This window comes from Oncorhynchus keta, unplaced genomic scaffold, assembly GCF_023373465.1.
Source record: "Oncorhynchus keta strain PuntledgeMale-10-30-2019 unplaced genomic scaffold, Oket_V2 Un_contig_9580_pilon_pilon, whole genome shotgun sequence".
In the NCBI taxonomy this organism is placed as follows: domain Eukaryota; kingdom Metazoa; phylum Chordata; class Actinopteri; order Salmoniformes; family Salmonidae; genus Oncorhynchus; species Oncorhynchus keta.
The window spans coordinates 115,001-136,740 of NW_026290602.1; the positions used below are offsets into that span (position 1 = coordinate 115,001).

A 21,740-nucleotide genomic window follows, 5' to 3' on the forward strand; every position below is an offset into this window, starting at 1 on the left:
TGTTGTCCTTATTCTCTGTTGTCCTTATTCTCTGTTGTCCTTAATCTCTGTTGTCCTTAATCTCTGTTGTCCTTATTCTCTGTTGTCCTTAATCTCTGTTGTCCTTATTCTCTGTTGTCCTTATTCTCTGTTGTCCTTATTCTCTGTTGTCCTTATTCTCTGTTGTCCTTATTCTCTGTTGTCCTTATTCTCTGTTGTCCTTATTCTCTGTTGTCCTTATTCTCTGTTGTCCTTAATCTCTGTTGTCCTTAATCTCTGTTGTCCTTATTCTATGTTGTCCTTATTCTCTGTTGTCCTTAATCTCTGTTGTCCTTATTCTCTGTTGTCCTTATTCTCTGTTGTCCTTATTCTATGTTGTCCTTAATCTCTGTTGTCCTTATTCTCTGTTGTCCTTATTCTATGTTGTCCTTATTCTATGTTGTCCTTATTCTCTGTTGTCCTTATTCTATGTTGTCCTTATTCTATGTTGTCCTTATTCTATGTTGTCCTTATTCTCTGTTGTCCTTAATCTATGTTGTCCTTATTCTCTGTTGTCCTTATTCTCTGTTGTCCTTAATCTCTGTTGTCCTTAATCTATGTTGTCCTTATTCTCTGTTGTCCTTAATCTATGTTGTCCTTATTCTCTGTTGTCCTTATTCTCTGTTGTCCTTAATCTCTGTTGTCCTTATTCTATGTTGTCCTTATTCTATGTTGTCCTTATTCTCTGTTGTCCTTAATCTATGTTGTCCTTATTCTCTGTTGTCCTTAATCTATGTTGTCCTTATTCTCTGTTGTCCTTAATCTATGTTGTCCTTATTCTCTGTTGTCCTTAATCTATGTTGTCCTTATTCTCTGTTGTCCTTAATCTATGTTGTCCTTATTCTATGTTGTCCTTATTCTCTGTTGTCCTTAATCTCTGTTGTCCTTATTCTCTGTTGTCCTTAATCTCTGTTGTCCTTAATCTATGTTGTCCTTATTCTCTGTTGTCCTTAATCTATGTTGTCCTTATTCTATGTTGTCCTTATTCTCTGTTGTCCTTAATCTATGTTGTCCTTAATCTCTGTTGTCCTTAATCTATGTTGTCCTTAATCTCTGTTGTCCTTATTCTCTGTTGTCCTTATTCTATGTTGTCCTTATTCTATGTTGTCCTTATTCTCTGTTGTCCTTAATCTATGTTGTCCTTATTCTATGTTGTCCTTATTCTATGTTGTCCTTATTCTATGTTGTCCTTAATCTCTGTTGTCCTTATTCTATGTTGTCCTTATTCTATGTTGTCCCTCTCTGGAGGCCCACTGGTATTAACATTACAGCTGAAGGCTTTCTTGTCTGCTATCTGTCTGACCGACGTTGAGAAACCCTGGACGACTCTGCTGGTGTGTGTCAGCATTCAAATGAGACATGCAGCATCATCATTAGTGGGAGTCACAGAGGTGAAGTGGGAATGTGTTTGTTTGTTTGTGTGTCAGTTTGCTGGTCAGTGAAATGTGAGTATGTGTGTGTCTGAGTGGGAAGATGGCAGTGTGGACGAACCGCTCGATACCAAACAGGAAAAGGAAACTAAAGTAAGAGTAGAGTTGGTGTGTGTGTCTGAGTGGGAAGATGGCAGTGTGGACGAACCGCTCGATAGCAAACAGGAAAAGGAAACTAAAGTAAGAGTAGAGTTGGTGTGTGTGTCTGAGTGTCTAGACCTGATTGCTACGCTGCACAACTCTCCTTTTTTAGATTCTCATCTGACACACAGCAGGGTTCCTCTCTCTTTCTCTTTCCCACTTTCTGTCCCTCTCTGATTCTTTCTTTCTCCCCCTCTCTCCTTCTCTTCTATCATGTCCTATTGGACAGTGTGTGTACATGCGTGTGTGTGAAGACTACTTCTTCTCTAAGCTGAGAAACTGAGATATAATTTCTCTAAACAAGGTTCTGGGCGTACTGCCAAATTGCAGATACTGATAGTGAGGATTCATTCAGTCAGTCACTTGCATGAACATAGAAATGGGTTATTAGAAAAACACAAAAACAAAAATGTCCACCTTAGCCTCCTAACCTCCTAACCCCCTAGCCTCCTAACCTCCTAACCCCCTAGCCTCCTAACCTCCTAACTCCCTAGCCTCCTAACCCCCTAGCCTTCTAGCCTTCTAACCCCCTAGTCTTCTAGCCTCCTAGATCCATAACCTCCTAGCCTCCTAACCCCCTAGCCTCCCAACACTAGCCTCCTAACCCCCTAGCCTCCCAACACTCTATCCTCTCAACACTCTAGCCTCCCAACACTCTAGCCTCCCAACACTCTATCCTCTGAACACTCTATCCTCTGAACACTCTAGCCTCCTAACCTCCTAGCCTCCTAGACCCCTAGCCTCCCAACACTCTAGCCTCCCAATACTCTATCCTCTCAACACTCTAGCCTCCTAACCTCCTAGCCTCCTAGACCCCTAGCCTCTCAACACTCTAGCCTCCTAACCTCCTAGACCCCTAGCCGTTCCACTTGATCTATTCCTGATTAGTCAACTAATCCCCAAGCCATTGACTTGTTGAATCAGGTGCTTTAGTTCAGGGAGTGTATTCATAAAGTGTCTTTGAATAGGAGCAGGACTCTAAAGTACAACCAATATTTTGCTATGCAACCAGCAGTTTAACAATGGGAGCACTGTGCAACTATGAACAAAACTCTCCCAGATAATGATTGTTGTAATGATAAGGCTTGGCTGTAGCGTTGTTTCAGAGTGCCCTAGAGAAACAAGTGAGTGCAGATCCGTTAGCATCCTGGTTCCACCATTACTACAGTGAAAACGTCTTGCTTCTATCCCAACCAGGTCAAATGATCTGACCCATATTACCAGCACAACATCTGTATCTTCTATAGAGGATCGCCGGGACCGCAGAACATCTGTATCTTCTATAGAGGATCGCCGGGACCGCAGAACATCTGTATCTTCTATAGAGGATCGCCGGGACCGCAGAACATCTGTATCTTCTATAGAGGATCGCTGGGACCGCAGAACATCTGTATCTTCTATAGAGGATCGCCGGGACCGCAGAACATCTGTATCTTCTATAGAGGATCGCCGGGACCGCAGAACATCTGTATCTTCTATAGAGGATCGCCGAGACCGTACAACATCTGTATCTTCTATAGAGGATCGCTGTGACCGCACAACATCTGTATCTTCTATAGAGGATCGCTGTGACCGCACAACATCTGTATCTTCTATAGAGGATCGCCGGGACCGCACAACATCTGTATCTTCTATAGAGGATCGCCGGGACCGCAGAACATCTGTATCTTCTATAGAGGATCGCTGTGGCCGCACAACATCTGTATCTTCTATAGAGGATCGTATCTTCTATAGGGACCGCAGAACATCTGTATCTTCTATAGAGGATCGCCGGGACCGCAGAACATCTGTATCTTCTATAGAGGATCGCCGGGACCGCAGAACATCTGTATCTTCTATAGAGGATCGCTGTGACCGCACAACATCTGTATCTTCTATAGAGGATCGCCGGGACCGGACCGCAGAACATCTGTATCTTCTATAGAGGATCGCCGGGACCGCAGAACATCTGTATCTTCTATAGAGGATCGCGGGACCGCACAACATCTGTATCTTCTATAGTATCTTCTATAGCAGGATCACAACATCTGCCGGGACCGCAGAACATCTGTATCTTCTATAGAGGATCGCTGTGACCGCACAACATCTGTATCTTCTATAGAGGATCGCCGGGACCGCACAACATCTGTATCTTCTATAGAGGATCGCCGGGACCGCACAACATCTGTATCTTCTATAGAGGATCGCCGGGACCGCACAACATCTGTATCTTCTATAGAGGACCGCAGAACATCTGTATCTTCTATAGAGGATCGCCGGGACCGCAGAACATCTGTATCTTCTATAGAGGATCGCTGTGACCGCACAACATCTGTATCTTCTATAGAGGATCGCCGGGACCGCACAACATCTGTATCTTCTATAGAGGATCGCTGTGACCGCACAACATCTGTATCTTCTATAGAGGATCTGTATCTTCTATAGAGGACGGGACCGCAGAACATCTGTATCTTCTATAGAGGATCGCCGGGACCGCAGAACATCTGTATCTTCTATAGAGGATCTGTATCTTCTATAGAGGGGACCGCACAACATCTGTATCTTCTATAGAGGATCGCCGGGACCGCAGAACATCTGTATCTTCTATAGAGGATCGCTGTGACCGCACAACATCTGTATCTTCTATAGAGGATCGCTGTGGCCGCACAACATCTGTATCTTCTATAGAGGATCGCCGGGACCGCACAACATCTGTATCTTCTATAGAGGATCGCCGGGACCGCAGAACATCTGTATCTTCTATAGAGGATCGCCGGGACCGCAGAACATCTGTATCTTCTATAGAGGATCGCCGGGACCGCACAACATCTGTATCTTCTATAGAGGATCGCTGTGACCGCACAACATCTGTATCTTCTATAGAGGATCGCCGGGACCGCACAACATCTGTATCTTCTATAGAGGATCGCCGGGACCGCAGAACATCTGTATCTTCTATAGAGGATCGCCGGGACCGCACAACATCATCTGTGACCGCACAACATCTTCTATAGCGGATCGCCGGGACCGCAGAACATCTGTATCTTCTATAGAGGATCGCTGTGACCGCACAACATCTGTATCTTCTATAGCGGAGCGGGGATCTGTATCTTCCGGGACCGCACAACATCTGTATCTTCTATAGAGGATCGCCGGGACCGCACAACATCTGTATCTTCTATAGAGGATCGCCGAGACAGCACAACATCTGTATCTTCTATAGAGGATCGCGGGACCGCACAACATCTGTATCTTCTATAGCGGATCGCAGAACATCTGGGACCGCAGAACATCTGTATCTTCTATAGCGGATCGCCGGGACCGCAGAACATCTGTATCTTCTATAGAGGATCGAACCGAGACCGCACAACATCTGTATCTTCTATAATGGATCGCCGGGACCGCAGAACATCTGTATCTTCTATAGAGAACATCTGTATCTTCTATAGAGGTGGGACCGCACAACATCTGTATCTTCTATAGAACATCTGTATCTTCTGATTTGACCGCACAACATCTGTATCTTCTATAGAGGATCGTGTGAGACAGTACAACATCTGTATCTTCTATAGAGGATCGTGTGGGACCGCACAACATCTGTATCTTCTATGTGGACCGCAGAACATCTGTATCTTCTATAGCGGATCGTGTGGGACCGCAGAACATCTGTATCTTCTCTATCTGTGTTTGTAGAGGATCGCCGAGACAGTACAACATCTGTATCTTCTATAGAGGATCGCTGGGACCGCACAACATCTGTATCTTCTATAGAGTGATCGCTCCAGAACATCTGTATCTTCTTACTTTCTCCCCTCTGCATGAACATCTGTATCTTCTATAGAGGATACAACATCTGTATCTTCTATAGAGGACCGCAGAACATCTGTATCTTCTATAGAGGATCGCCGGGACCTGACATGAACATCTGTATCTTCTATAGAGGACTGGACCGCATGAACATCTGTATCTTCTATAGAGGATCGCCGGGACCGCAGAACATCTGTATCTTCTATAGCGGATCGCCGGGACCGCACAACATCTGTATCTTCTATAGCGGATCTTTAATTGAACCATTGACGTGCTCCAGGGGATTCCTTTAGAATGTCATCTACCAAACCACCTGTCCTCTGATCTGTCTGTTTCTTCCTCAACCAGCTGATTGATACATGTCATATTGTGCGTGTGGAAGCATCTTCAAACAGTTCTCAATTTTTCCTGCGTTCGTAGGTTGCATCATCTGCTGCATTTGTCTGTGTATCTCCTCTGTGTATGTGTGTGTGTGTGTGTGTGTGCGTGTGTGTGTGTGTGTGTGTGTTTCTCCTATGTGTGTGTGTGTTTCTCCTCTGTGTGTGTGTGTATGTGTGTGTGTGTGTTTCTCCTCTGTGTATGTGTGTGTGTGTTTCTCCTCTGTGTGTGTGTGTTTCTCCTCTGTGTATCTCCTCTCTGTGTGTATGTGTGTGTGTGTTTCTCCTCTGTGTGTGTGTGTTTCTCCTCTGTGTGTGTGTGTGTGTGTGTGTATCTCCTCTCTATCTGTGTGTGTTTGTGTGTGTATCTACTGCTTTGTTTCATTTCGTCACACTAACTTTTCTGTTCTTTCATCTCCTTCTTTCAGATTGAACTGTGCTGCGTCGCTCCAGGCTCTGTTAGTTACTGATTTACTTTCTCCCCTCTGACTAATGAGACCATGTTCCTCTCCATTTCTCCCCTCTGACTAATGAGACCATGTTCCTCTCCATGTTCCTCTCCATTTCTCCCCTCTGACTAATGAGACCATGTTCCTCTCCATTTCTCCCCTCTGACTAATGAGACCATGTACCTCTCCATTTCTCCCCTCTGACTAATGAGACCATGTACCTCTCCATTTCTCCCCTCTAACTAATGAGACCATGTACCTCTCCATTTCTCCCCTCTGACTAATGAGATCATGTTCCTCTCCATTTCTCCCCTCTGACTAATGAGACCATGTACCTCTCCATTTCTCCCCTCTGACTAATGAGACCATGTTCCTCTCCATTTCTCCCCTCTGACTAATGAGACCATGTTCCTCTCCATTTCTCCCCTCTGACTAATGAGACCATGTACCTCTCCATTTCTCCCCTCTAACTAATGAGACCATGTACCTCTCCATTTCTCCCCTCTGACTAATGAGACCATGTTCCTCTCCATTTCTCCCCTCTGACTAATGAGACCATGTACCTCTCCATTTCTCCCCTCTGACTAATGAGACCATGTTCCTCTCCATTTCTCCCCTCTGACTAATGAGACCATGTTCCTCTCCATTTCTCCCCTCTGACTAATGAGATCATGTTCCTCTCCATTTCTCCCCTCTGACTAATGAGACCATGTTCCTCTCCATTTCTCCCCTCTGACTAATGAGACCATGTTCCTCTCCATTTCTCCCCTCTGACTAATGAGACCATGTACCTCTCCATGTTCCTCTCCATTTCTCCCCTCTGACTAATGAGACCATGTTCCTCTCCATTTCTCCCCTCTGACTAATGAGACCATGTTCCTCTCCATGTTCCTCTCCATTTCTCCCCTCTGACTAATGAGATCATGTTCCTCTCCATTTCTCCCCTCTGACTAATGAGACCATGTTCCTCTCCATTTCTCCCCTCTGACTAATGAGACCATGTTCCTCTCCATTTCTCCCCTCTGACTAATGAGACCATGTTCCTCTCCATTTCTCCCCTCTGACTAATGAGACCATGTACCTCTCCATGTTCCTCTCCATTTCTCCCCTCTGACTAATGAGACCATGTTCCTCTCCATTTCTCCCCTCTGACTAATGAGACCATGTTCCTCTCCATGTTCCTCTCCATTTCTCCCCTCTGACTAATGAGACCATGTTCCTCTCCATTTCTCCCCTCTGACTAATGAGACCATGTTCCTCTCCATTTCTCCCCTCTGACTAATGAGACCATGTTCCTCTCCATGTTCCTCTCCATTTCTCCCCTCTGACTAATGAGACCATGTTCCTCTCCATTTCTCCCCTCTGACTAATGAGACCATGTACCTCTCCATTTCTCCCCTCTGACTAATGAGACCATGTACCTCTCCATTTCTCCTCTCTGACTAATGAGACCATGTTCCTCTCCATGTTCCTCTCCATTTCTCCCCTCTGACTAATGAGACCATGTTCCTCTCCATGTTCCTCTCCATTTCTCCCCTCTGACTAATGAGACCATGTTCCTCTCCATTTCTCCCCTCTGACTAATGAGACCATGTTCCTCTCCATGTTCCTCTCCATTTCTCCTCTCTGACTAATGAGACCATGTTCCTCTCCTTTTCTCCCCTCTGACTAATGAGACCATGTTCCTCTCCATGTTCCTCTCCATTTCTCCCCTCTGACTAATGAGATCATGTTCCTCTCCATTTCTCCCCTCTGACTAATGAGACCATGTTCCTCTCCATTTCTCCTCTCTGACTAATGAGACCATGTTCCTCTCCATGTTCCTCTCCATTTCTCCCCTCTGACTAATGAGACCATGTTCCTCTCCATGTTCCTCTCCATTTCTCCCCTCTGACTAATGAGATCATGTTCCTCTCCATTTCTCCCCTCTGGGTAATGAGACCATGTTCCTCTCCATTTCTCCCCTCTGCACTTTGGAGCTTTCATCATATTATTATGGAAAGTGGGATTAATGAGAGGGAGAGAAAATGAAAAGGTGAAACGTACTGTATGATGTCTTTCACCCACAGATACAACTCACACACTGCATTGTGGAGGTGTGTGTGTGTGTGTGTGTGTGTGTCTGTTTGTGTGTGTCTGTTTGTGTGTGTATGTGTCCGTGGGTGTGTTTATAAAAGTAGCTGTCATGTCAGCCAGTTCTGCCACCTTTATCCCCCCTGTATCAGGTTGACTGCTTTCTCTGTGAGGACTGTATGTACAGCGTGCAGCAAAATGATATTTTTTCTGAAACCATATCTACCCTGTTCTCATTTCCTCCCTACCTCCTGTTGAGATGTGTGTGTGTGTGTGTGTGTGTGTGTGTGTGTGTGTGTGTGTGTGTGTGTGTGTGTGTGTGTGTGTGTGTGTGTGTGTGTGTGTGTGTGTGTGTGTGTGTGTGTGTGTGTGATGGAGAGAAAGTGAGAATGAAGACGAAAGCAAGGAAGAGGGTATGTACAGTGTGTGTGTGTATGTCAGTGTCTATGTGTCTGTTTGTGTCCCTCTCTCCCTCTCTCCCTCTCTCACTCCCTCCTTCCCTCCCCCTCTCTCTCTCCCTCCTTCCCTCCCTCCCCTCTCTCTCTCCCTCTCTCCCTCTCTCCCTTCCCCCTCCCCCTCTCTCTCTCCCTCCTTCCCTCCCCCCCCTCTCTCTCTCCCTCCCTCCCTCTCTCTGTGTAGTTGCAGCAGTAAAACAGTTGTTGTGTGAATCATATAGCACCTTGTCATCAGCTCTATACTATGTGGATAATGTATAGTTTCAGCACTGTGTTATAAGTACTACTTAGAGACGACTGGTGATTTACTTGACTTCATCACAGTCTCTAGATAGATGGAGATGCTAAATGTATTCACACTATGACAGATACAGCTTATTTTTCTCCTCTATTTTCTCTGTGCTGTCATGCTTCATTCCTAGCCTGCCAGTATCACAAAGGACAAGAACTACGTTTTGTTGAGGTACGCTGTCTGACTGTGTATAAAGACTTGGTATAATAGGTCTGTTACTGGGGTTATGAGACTTGTTACAATACTGTAGGTCTGTTACTGGGGTTATGAGACTTGTTACTGTAGGTCTGTTACTGGGGTTATGAGACTTGTTACTGTAGGTCTGTTACTGGGGTTATGAGACTTGGTACAATACTGTAGGTCTGTTACTGGGGTTATGAGACTTGGTACAATACTGTAGGTCTGTTACTGGGGTTATGAGACTTGGTACAATACTGTAGGTCTGTTACTGGGGTTATGAGACTTGGTACAATACTGTAGGTCTGTTACTGGGGTTTTGAGACTTGGTACAATACTGTAGGTCTGTTACTGGGGTTATGAGACTTGTTACTGTAGGTCTGTTACTGGGGTTATGAGACTTGTTACTGTAGGTCTGTTACTGGGGTTATGAGACTTGGTACAATACTGTAGGTCTTGGTACTGGGGTTATGAGACTTGGTACAATACTGTAGGTCTGTTACTGGGGTTATGAGACTTGTTACTGTAGGTCTGTTACTGGGGTTATGAGACTTGGTACAATACTGTAGGTCTGTTACTGGGGTTATGAGACTTGGTACAATACTGTAGGTCTGTTACTGGGGTTATGAGACTTGGTACAATACTGTAGGTATGTTACTGGGGTTATGAGACTTGTTACTGTAGGCCTGTTACTGGGGTTATGAGACTTGGTACAATACTGTAGGTCTGTTACTGGGGTTATGAGACTTGGTACAATACTGTAGGTCTGTTACTGGGGTTATGAGACTTGGTACAATACTGTAGGTCTGTTACTGGGGTTATGAGACTTGTTACTGTAGGTCTGGTACTGGGGTTATGAGACTTGTTACAATACTGTAGGTCTGTTACTGGGGTTATGAGACTTGTTACTGTAGGTCTGTTACTGGGGTTATGAGACTTGTTACAATACTGTAGGTCTGTTACTGGGGTTATGAGACTTGGTACAATACTGTAGGTCTGTTACTGGGGTTATGAGACTTGGTACAATACTGTAGGTCTGTTACTGGGGTTATGAGACTTGTTACTGTAGGTCTGTTACTGGGGTTATGAGACTTGGTACAATACTGTAGGTCTGTTACTGGGGTTATGAGACTTGTTACTGTAGGTCTGGTACTGGGGTTATGAGACTTGTTACAATACTGTAGGTCTGTTACTGGGGTTATGAGACTTGTTACTGTAGGTCTGTTACTGGGGTTATGAGACTTGTTACAATACTGTAGGTCTGTTACTGGGGTTATGAGACTTGGTACAATACTGTAGGTCTGTTACTGGGGTTATGAGACTTGGTACAATACTGTAGGTCTGTTACTGGGGTTATGAGACTTGTTACAATACTGTAGGTCTGTTACTGGGGTTATGAGACTTGGTACAATACTGTAGGTCTGTTACTGGGGTTATGAGACTTGGTACAATACTGTAGGTCTGTTACTGGGGTTATGAGACTTGGTACAATACTGTAGGTCTGTTACTGGGGTTATGAGACTTGTTACAATACTGTAGGTCTGTTACTGGGGTTATGAGACTTAGGTCTGTTACAATACTGTAGGTCTGTTACTGGGGTTATGAGACTTGTTACAATACTGTAGGTCTGTTACTGGGGTTATGAGACTTGTAGGTCTGTTACTGGGGTTATACTGTAGGTCTGTTACTGGGGTTATGAGACTTGTTACAATACTGTAGGTCTGTTACTGGGGTTATGAGACTTAGGTCTGTTACTGTAGGTCTGTTACTGGGGTTATGAGACTTGGTACAATACTGTAGGTCTGTTACTGGGGTTATGAGACTTGTTACTGGGGTTATGAGACTTGGTACAATACTGTAGGTCTGTTACTGGGGTTATGAGACTTGGTACAATACTGTAGGTCTGTTACTGGGGTTATGAGACTTGGTACAATACTGTAGGTCTGTTACTGGGGTTATGAGACTTGGTACAATACTGTAGGGTCTGGGGTTACTGGGGTTATGAGACTTGTTACAATACTGTAGGTCTGTTACTGGGGTTATGAGACTTGGTACAATACTGTAGGTCTGTTACTGGGGTTATGAGACTTGGTACAATACTGTAGGTCTGTTACTGGGGTTATGAGACTTGTTACTGTAGGTCTGTTACTGGGGTTATGAGACTTGGTACAATACTGTAGGTCTGTTACTGGGGTTATGAGACTTGGTACAATACTGTAGGTCTGTTACTGGGGTTATGAGACTTGGTACAATACTGTAGGTCTGTTACTGGGGTTATGAGACTTGTTACAATACTGTTAGGGTTATGAGACTGTAGGTCTGTTACTGGGGTTATGAGACTGGGGTTATGAGACAATACTGTAGGTCTGTTACTGGGGTTATGAGACTTGTTACAATACTGTATGAGGTCTGTTACTGGGGTTATGAGACTTGGTACAATACTGTAGGTCTGTTACTGGGGTTATGAGACTTGTTACTGTAGGTCTGTTACTGGGGTTATGAGACTTGTTACAATACTGTAGGTCTGTTACTGGGGTTATGAGACTTGGTACAATACTGTAGGTCTGTTACTGGGGTTATGAGACTTGGTACAATACTGTAGGTCTGTTACTGGGGTTATGAGACTTGTTACAATACTGTAGGTCTGTTACTGGGGTTATGAGACTTGGTACAATACTGTAGGTCTGTTACTGGGGTTAGAGTCTGTTACTGGTCTGGTTATGAGACTTGGTACAATACTGTAGGTCTGTTACTGGGGTTATGAGACTTGGTACAATACTGTAGGTCTGTTACTGGGGTTATGAGACTTGGTACAATACTGTAGGTCTGTTACTGGGGTTATGAGACTTGTTACTGTAGGTCTGTTACTGGGGTTATGAGACTTGGTACAATACTGTAGGTCTGTTACTGGGGTTATGAGACTGTTACTGTAGGTCTGTTACTGGGGTTATGAGACTTGGTACAATACTGTAGGTCTGTTACTGGGGTTATGAGACTTGGTACAATACTGTAGGTCTGTTACTGGGGTTATGAGACTTGGTACAATACTGTAGGTCTGTTACTGGGGTTATGAGACTTGTTACAATACTGTAGGTCTGTTACTGGGGTTATGAGACTTGGTACAATACTGTAGGTCTGTTACTGGGGTTACTGTAGGTCTGACTGGGGTTATGAGACAATACTGTAGGTCTGTTACTGGGGTTATGAGACTTGGTACAATACTGTAGGTCTGTTACTGGGGTTATGAGACTTGGTACAATACTGTAGGTCTGTTACTGGGGTTATGAGACTTGTTACAATACTGTAGGTCTGTTACTGGGGTTATGAGACTTGGTACAATACTGTAGGTCTGTTACTGGGGTTATGAGACTTGGTACAATACTGTAGGTCTGTTACTGGGGTTATGAGACTTGGTACAATACTGTAGGTCTGTTACTGGGGTTATGAGACTTGTACAATACTGTAGGTCTGTTACTGGGGTTATGAGACTTGGTACAATACTGTAGGTCTGTTACTGGGGTTATGAGACTTGTTACTGTAGGTCTGTTACTGGGGTTATGAGACTTGGTACAATACTGTAGGTCTGTTACTGGGGTTATGAGACTTGGTACAATACTGTAGGTCTGTTACTGGGGTTATGAGACTTGTTACAATACTGTAGGTCTGTTACTGGGGTTATGAGACTTGGTACAATACTGTAGGTCTGTTACTGGGGTTATGAGACTTGTTACTGTAGGTCTGTTACTGGGGTTATGAGACTTGTTACAATACTGTAGGTCTGTTACTGGGGTTATGAGACTTGGTACAATACTGTAGGTCTGTTACTGGGGTTATGAGACTTGTTACTGTAGGTCTGTTACTGGGGTTATGAGACTTGGTACAATACTGTAGGTCTGTTACTGGGGTTATGAGACTTGGTACAATACTGTAGGTCTGTTACTGGGGTTATGAGACTTGGTACAATACTGTAGGTCTGGTACTGGGGTTATGAGACTTGTAGGTCTGTTACTGGGGTTATACTGTAGGTCTGTTACTGGGGTTATGAGACTTGTTACTGTAGGTCTGTTACTGGGGTTATGAGACTTGTTACTGTAGGTCTGTTACTGGGGTTATGAGACTTGGTACAATACTGTAGGTCTGTTACTGGGGTTATGAGACTTGGTACAATACTGTAGGTCTGTTACTGGGGTTATGAGACTTGTTACTGTAGGTCTGTTACTGGGGTTATGAGACTTGGTACAATACTGTAGGTCTGTTACTGGGGTTATGAGACTTGGTACAATACTGTAGGTCTGTTACTGGGGTTATGAGACTTGGTACAATACTGTAGGTCTGGTACTGGGGTTATGAGACTTGTTACTGTAGGTCTGTTACTGGGGTTATGAGACTTGTTACTGTAGGTCTGTTACTGGGGTTATGAGACTTGGTACAATACTGTAGGTCTGTTACTGGGGTTATGAGACTTGTTACTGTAGGTCTGTTACTGGGGTTATGAGACTTGGTACAATACTGTAGGTCTGTTACTGGGGTTATGAGACTTGGTACAATACTGTAGGTCTGTTACTGGGGTTATGTAAGAGTGCCTGGTGAACAGGACTGTAGGGTACAGTTACCCCTGGAGACAGGGAAAGAGAGAGATTGTGTGTGTCTGTACATTCATGTTTTGAATATGTGTCTGTCTGTGCCTGTGTTTTTGTCTGCTTACTTGCGCGCCTCCATGTGTGCTGACCTGCGCGTGCATGTGCGTGTGTGCGCGCGCACGTGTGTGTGTGTGTGTGTGAAGAGAAAAGGACAGAAATGTCTGCACAGCCACTCCAAGACCCGGGTTGGTGACCGCTGTATAGAGTTATCACATAGTCTAACCTCGTGTATTGTTCAAACATGGAGAGAGAGAACCATCTGGACCACTTGTGGAGGCAGACACTTTACATCACCACTGTAAATGGAGAGGCTTAAAGGCAGGGTGTGCAGGCTTTTGTTCCTAACACACCTGATTCACTTACTGAATGGGAGAAAGACTAGGCACTATAGAGCTGTGGTCACCTAACCCCGTTGTTGGAGAAGCTACAGTACGAGGTGTGCAGGCTTTTGTTCTAGCCCAGCACTAACACACCTGATTAACTTACTGAATGGGAGAAAGACTAGGCACTATAGAGCTGTGGTCACCTAACCCCGTTGTTGGAGAAGCTACAGTACGAGGTGTGCAGGCTTTTGTTCTAGCCCAGCACTAACACACCTGATTCACTTACTGAATGGGAGAAAGACTAGGCACTATAGAGCTGTGGTCACCTAACCCCGTTGTTGGAGAAGCTACAGTACGAGGTGTGCAGGCTTTTGTTCTAGCCCAGCACTAACACACCTGATTCACTTACTGAATGGGAGAAAGACTAGGCACTATAGAGCTGTGGTCACCTAACCCCGTTGTTGGAGAAGCTACAGTACGAGGTGTGCAGGCTTTTGTTCCAGCCCAGCACTAACACACCTGATTCACTTACTGAATGGGAGAAAGACTAGGCACTATAGAGCTGTGGTCACCTAACCCCGTTGTTGGAGAAGCTACAGTACGTGGTGTGCAGGCTTTTGTTCCAGCCCAGCACTAACACACCTGATTCACTTACTGAATGGGAGAAAGACTAGGCACTATAGAGCTGTGGTCACCTAACCCCGTTGTTGCAGAAGCTACAGTACGAGGTGTGCAGGCTTTTGTTCCAGCCCAGCACTAACACACCTGATTCACTTACTGAATGGGAGAAAGACTAGGCACTATAGAGCTGTGGTCACCTAACCCCGTTGTTGGAGAAGCTACAGTATGAGGTGTGCAGGCTTTTGTTCCAGCCCAGCACTAACACACCTGATTCACTTACTAAATGGGAGAAAGACTAGGCACTATAGAGCTGTGGTCACCTAACCCCGTTGTTGGAGAAGCTACAGTACGTGGTGTGCAGGCTTTTGTTCCAGCCCAGCACTAACACACCTGATTCACTTACTGAATGGGAGAAAGACTAGGCACTATAGAGCTGTGGTCACCTAACCCCGTTGTTGGAGAAGCTACAGTACGAGGTGTGCAGGCTTTTGTTCCAGCCCAGCACTAACACACCTGATTCACTTACTGAATGGGAGAAAGACTAGGCACTATAGAGCTGTGGTCACCTAACCCCGTTGTTGGAGAAGCTACAGTACGAGGTGTGCAGGCTTTTGTTCCAGCCCAGCACTAACACACCTGATTCACTTACTGAATGGGAGAAAGACTAGGCACTATAGAGCTGTGGTCACCTAACCCCGTTGTTGGAGATGCTACAGTACGAGGTGTGCAGGCTTTTGTTCCAGCCCAGCACTAACACACCTGATTCACTTACTGAATGGGAGAAAGACTAGGCACTATAGAGCTGTGGTCACCTAACCCCGTTGTTGCAGAAGCTACAGTACGAGGTGTGCAGGCTTTTGTTCCAGCCCAGCACTAACACACCTGATTCACTTACTGAATGGGAGAAAGACTAGGCACTATAGAGCTGTGGTCACCTAACCCCGTTGTTGGAGAAGCTACAGTATGAGGTGTGCAGGCTTTTGTTCTAGCCCAGCACTAATGTCAAGAATAGTGTAAGGAGTTCCAGGAACAGCAAAGGGTTGGTGACTACTGGTGTTGTTTCCCCTTTCTGTTCAGAATGTTACGCTTCAGGCTCATCTGGGTGGCTCCTGTTCAGTAGAGAGAAAACGTTTGAAAATGGGAAGGTGCTTACGTGAACTCGTCCAATCAGAACACAGATATTCCTATTGCGTTGTGAAATGTTCCGCTATGGTGGGCCCTACTGAACCAACCCCTTCCGTTCCCTGGCCCTGAGGCCTTCTGAGGGATCTCTCCATCTAGATTTACTTGTTGACAGAAGCCTTTTCTGCAACTCCATGTTTGGCCCAGCTCACTTTCTAAGAAGAAACATTTCTTCTAAATGTCACCCACAATATGAGTCATATAGATATATTTCTCAATTAAAGTGGTATTAAAGAGGAATAGACTGCACTTGGACTTAACTTTGTCCAGGCCCATAGAGACGGACAGACAGACAGAGACAGACAGACAGACAGTAGGGTATATTGAACAGGATTAGTGTGTCTGGACAAAGGTCTATAAAAAGCTGTTTCAACACAGACAGTGAGCTCTGCTTCCTCTGAGTGATTGGTCTGGAGGAAGCATCTTATTGCTGTGACCTCTGAGAGACAATAGTGCAGCGATCATCAGCTAGATTCATGATGAGTTCTTCTTGAGCGGATGGTCAATTTGTAGACCAAAAAATAAAATCACCTGAGGGCCAAACGTGGCCCTCGGTCCACCGGTTGGGGAACCCTGCAATAACGGATAGCATTACTGCTACATCGGAATTATCTCTTCATTGACCATATATCAGTCTGTACATTGTGTGATTGTGATTGTGTGTGGTTGTGTGTGTGTGCATGTGTGTGTCTGTGTGTGTTATGCTAGGGTGTGGTGTAGATTTTAGGGTGTGTGTCTCATCAGCACAGTTCTGAGGGGATCATGTTCCTCTCATATTCAGTGTTTTTGGTGAAATACCATTATCTACATTACCTACATTACCTACTGTAGCTCCAGCTGTCCATGGTTTTAACAAGACTCAACTGCTACAATAGTCCTGCTTTGTCTGTCATTTGGTATTCTACCATAATAGTATATTATTTATTGTAGTTTTAGGTTTATAATGCTGTGTTTTACCCTAAAAGTATATTATTACAAACTATTCATGGAGCTAATGGATGTTTATACAGGGCATTTGGGTCTGCTTTTAGTTTAGAAGGAAATGATGGTCATTGAAGGTCCTGTCTCCACCCCATTTTCTCTGTGTGTGTGTGTGTGTGTGTGTGTGTGTGTGTGTGTGTGTGTGTGTGTGTGTGTGTGTGTGTGTGTGTGTGTGTGTGTGTGTGTGTGTGTGTGTGTGTGTGTGTGTGTGTGTGTGTGTGTGTGTGTGTGTGTGTGTGTGTGGCTGGCTAGCGTACTTCAGGAAGAGAGAAAGGTGAATCCCTCACCAAAGTTCTATAAATCCTTTGGGAGGTATGTGTGTGTTTCCACAGAGCAATGCTGGGACGTAGAGTAACTTCTGCTTTCATAGTTCCGCTGAGCCCATAAACTCTCTCATAACCAGCAGGCTTGTACTCTACACTGTGTTTGTGTGTACTACAGCGTAGACAGCTACTGAACTAAGGTTCTGTTAATATTCCCTGTGCTGGAGGTGAAAGAAACACACACCTGTTTAGGCGAGGTGCTGGCTAGAACAGAGTTTCTACTGTATCTAGACCAACATGTCTTAGAATCTATAGACTGAGAGGTTCTACTGTATCTAGACCAACATGTCTTAGAATATATAGACTGAGAGGTTCTACTGTATCTAGACCAACATGTCTTAGAATCTATAGACTGAGAGGTTCTACTGTATCTAGACCAACATGTCTTAGAATCTATAGACTGAGAGTTTCCACTGTATCTAGACCAACATGTCTTAGAATCTATAGACTGAGAGGTTCTACTGTATCTAGATCAACATGTCTTAGAATCTATAGACTGAGAGGTTCTACTGTATCTAGACCAACATGTCTTAGAATATATAGACTGAGAGGTTCTACTGTATCTAGACCAACATGTCTTAGAATCTATAGACTGAGAGTTTCTACTGTATCTAGACCAACATGTCTTAGAATCTATAGACTGAGAGGTTCTACTGTATCTAGATCAACATGTCTTAGAATCTATAGACTGAGAGGTTCTACTGTATCTAGATCAACATGTCTTAGAATATATAGACTGAGAGGTTCTACTGTATCTAGACCAACATGTCTTAGAATCTATAGACTGAGAGTTTCTACTGTATCTAGACCAACATGTCTTAGAATCTTGTCACGCTCATCGTAATGATTGGACCAAAGTGCAGCGTGCGTAGAGTTCCACATATTTTAATTAATAGAAACTCACCAAACAAACAAGCACAAACGAAACGTGAAGCTACTGGTGTGCACACAGGCAACTAACTGTAGACAAAATCCCACAAACACAATTGGGAAAATGGCTACCTAAATATGATCCCCAATCAGAGACAATGATAAACAGCTGCCTCTGATTGGGAGCCATATCAGGCCACTATAGAAATACAATTCACCTAGATGACCACTCTAGTCACTATCACGCCCCATGCCCCATGTATCTAGACCAACATGTTTTAGAATCTATAGACTGATAGGTTCTACTGTATCTAGACCAACATGTTTTAGAATCTATAGAATGAGAGGTTATACTGTATCTAGAATCAACATGTATTAGAATCAATTTACTGAGGTTCTAAGACATGTTGGTTCTAGATACAATAGAACCTCTCAGTCTATAGAATGTGGGGGAGTGTGTATGTGTGTGTGTGTTTGTGATGCCCCAGATAAAACATCACGTCTAATTTGAACAGAGGAATGTACGTGTTGTTATACCCCTTTAGTGGAACACACACACACACACACACACACACACACACACACACACACACACACACACACACACACACACACACACACACACACACACACACACACACACACACACACACACACACACACACACACACACACACACACACACACTATCCCTTATCTTATCTTCTCTCTGCTTCTTCTCTCTCTGCAGGACTAACAGGACCAGCTGCCCTGTGGCATTGTGGGACTGAGAACACCAATATTGATGAGGGGCCAGTTTAGTCCCAACCTCCCCTCTGTGTCTGCAGGTCCAGTTCTGACAAGAGGAGACTCACTATGACTAATGGACCCCTCTCTCTGCGTTCGGTCTCTCTGTATACAACTCCTCCTTTGAGATGGAATAAAAACTCTTATACAAATCCATGTTACGTCATTTCTTGTTCTGTGTGTCATGTCTTCATGTATCTACAAATAAGTTTTATAACAGGGTCACTATTTTAGCCTAGTGTTGATTTTGGGTCGGGGCGGCAGGTAACCTAGCGGCTTAGAGCGTTGGGCCAGTAACCGAAAGGTCGCTGGTTCGAGTCCCTGAGTCATCTTGGTGAAACATCTGTCTATTCGCCCTTGAACAACGCACCTATAACCCTAATGTCTCCTGTCAGTCTCTCTGGATAAGAGCGTCTGCTAATTGACTAACATGTAAATGGAATGGATCTGCTGTATCCTACTCCACTATGGTTAAAACAACAGACAGAAAACTCATTAGTAACTATAGACTCCAATGTATAATAGGAACACGGAGACTGGAATTGAATCAAATCTACTTTAGAAATGTTTCTGCAAGTTCTTTGTTCAAATTCTACTTCAATAGGGTTTCCCAAAATTCCCAGTTCTTCCACAAATCCTAGTTGGAAGATCACAGAATAAGCAGAAAACCCAGAATCCTCCTACCAGGATGTCTGGAAAAGCTTTCCTGGAATTTTGCCACCCTACTTAAACACATCTGTACATCCACCTGAAAGACGTCCACCAGTAATAGGTTTAATTACATTTATTTGAATACCCATAATAACCCAGTGGCTATGCTACGTTCGTTGCTGTGCTAGTCTTTGATCCTGAGAGATGGGAGATATAACTGTTATTATCCCAGTGGCTATGCTACGTTCGTCGCTGTGCTAGTCTTTGATCCTGAGAGATGGGAGATATAACTGTTATTATCCCAGTGGCTATGCTACGTTCGTCGCTGTGCTCGTCTTTGATCCTGAGAGATGGGAGATATAACTGTTATTATCCCAGTGGCTATGCTATGTTCGTTGCTGTGCTAGTCTTTGATCCTGAGAGATGGGAGATATAACTGTTATTATCCCAGTGGCTATGCTACGTTCGTCGCTGTGCTAGTCTTTGATCCTGAGAGATGGGAGATATAACTGTTATTATCCCAGTGGCTATGCTACGTTCGTCGCTGTGCTAGTCTTTGATTCTGAGAGATGGGAGATATAACTGTTATTATCCCAGTGGCTATGCTACGTTCGTCGTTGTGCTAGTCTTTGATCCTGAGAGATGGGAGATATAGCTGTTATTATCCCAGTGGCTATGCTACGTTCGTCGCTGTGCTAGTCTTTGATCCTGAGAGATGGGAGATATAACTGTTATTATCCCAGTGGCTATGCTACGTTCGTCGCTGTGCTAGTCTTTGATCCTGAGAGATGGGAGATATATCTGTTATTATCCCAGTGGCTATGCTACGTTCGTCGCTGTGCTAGTCTTTGATCCTGAGAGATGGGAGATATAACTGTTATTATCCCAGTGGCTATGCTACGTTCGTCGCTGTGCTAGTCTTTGATCCTGAGAGATGGGACATATAACTGTTATTATCCCAGTGGCTATGCTACGTTCGTCGCTGTGCTAGTCTTTGATCCTGAGAGATGGGAGATATAACTGTTATTATCCCAGTGGCTATGCTACGTTCGTCGCTGTGCTAGTCTTTGATCCTGAGAGATGGGACATATAACTGTTATTATCCCAGTGGCTATGCTACGTTCGTCGCTGTGCTAGTCTTTGATCCTGAGAGATGGGAGATATAACTGTTATTATCCCAGTGGCTATGCTACGTTCGTCGCTGTGCTAGTCTTTGATCCTGAGAGATGGGAGATATAACTGTTATTATCCCAGTGGCTATGCTACGTTCGTCGCTGTGCTAGTCTTTGATTCTCAGAGATGGGAGATATAACTGTTATTATCCCAGTGGCTATGCTACGTTCGTCGCTGTGCTAGTCTTTGATCCTGAGAGATGGGAGATATAACTGTTATTATCCCAGTGGCTATGCTACGTTCGTCGCTGTGCTAGTCTTTGATCCTGAGAGATGGGAGATATAACTGTTATTATCCCAGTGGCTATGCTACGTTCGTCGCTGTGCTAGTCTTTGATCCTGAGAGATGGGAGATATAACTGTTATTATCCCAGTGGCTATGCTACGTTCGTCGCTGTGCTAGTCTTTGATTCTCAGAGATGGGAGATATAACTGTTATTATCCCAGTGGCTATGCTACGTTCGTCGCTGTGCTAGTCTTTGATCCTGAGAGATGGGAGATATAACTGTTATTATCCCAGTGGCTATGCTACGTTCGTCGCTGTGCTAGTCTTTGATCCTGAGAGATGGGAGATATAACTGTTATTATCCCAGTGGCTATGCTACGTTCGTCGCTGTGCTAGTCTTTGATCCTGAGAGATGGGAGATATAACTGTTATTATCCCAGTGGCTATGCTACGTTCGTCGCTGTGCCAGTCTTTGATCCTGAGAGATGAGAGCAATAGGGAGAAAACTTCTCTCCTCCAACTCTTTGAAGTCTAAAACACCAACGTTTTCAAATCCTCAAAAGTCTTGACTGTAAAGAGCATGGCACCATGGAATGTTATACGCCAGTCGTGTGTGTGTGTGTGTACGTATGTGTGTGTGTGTGCACGTATGTGTGTGTGTGCACACGTATGTGTGTGTGCATATATACGTGTGTGTGTGTACGTGTGTGTGTGTGTGCACGTATGTGTGTGTGCATATATACGTGTGTGTGTGCACGTATGCGTGT

The 21,740-nt window shown here is 44.4% G+C and overlaps 1 protein-coding gene across 1 annotated transcript in view; it reads left to right on the forward strand.

Moving 5' to 3' along the window:
* LOC127927141 (cell migration-inducing and hyaluronan-binding protein-like) overlaps positions 1-21,740 on the forward strand; it is a 157,403-nt gene that overhangs the window by 58,735 nt on the left and 76,928 nt on the right.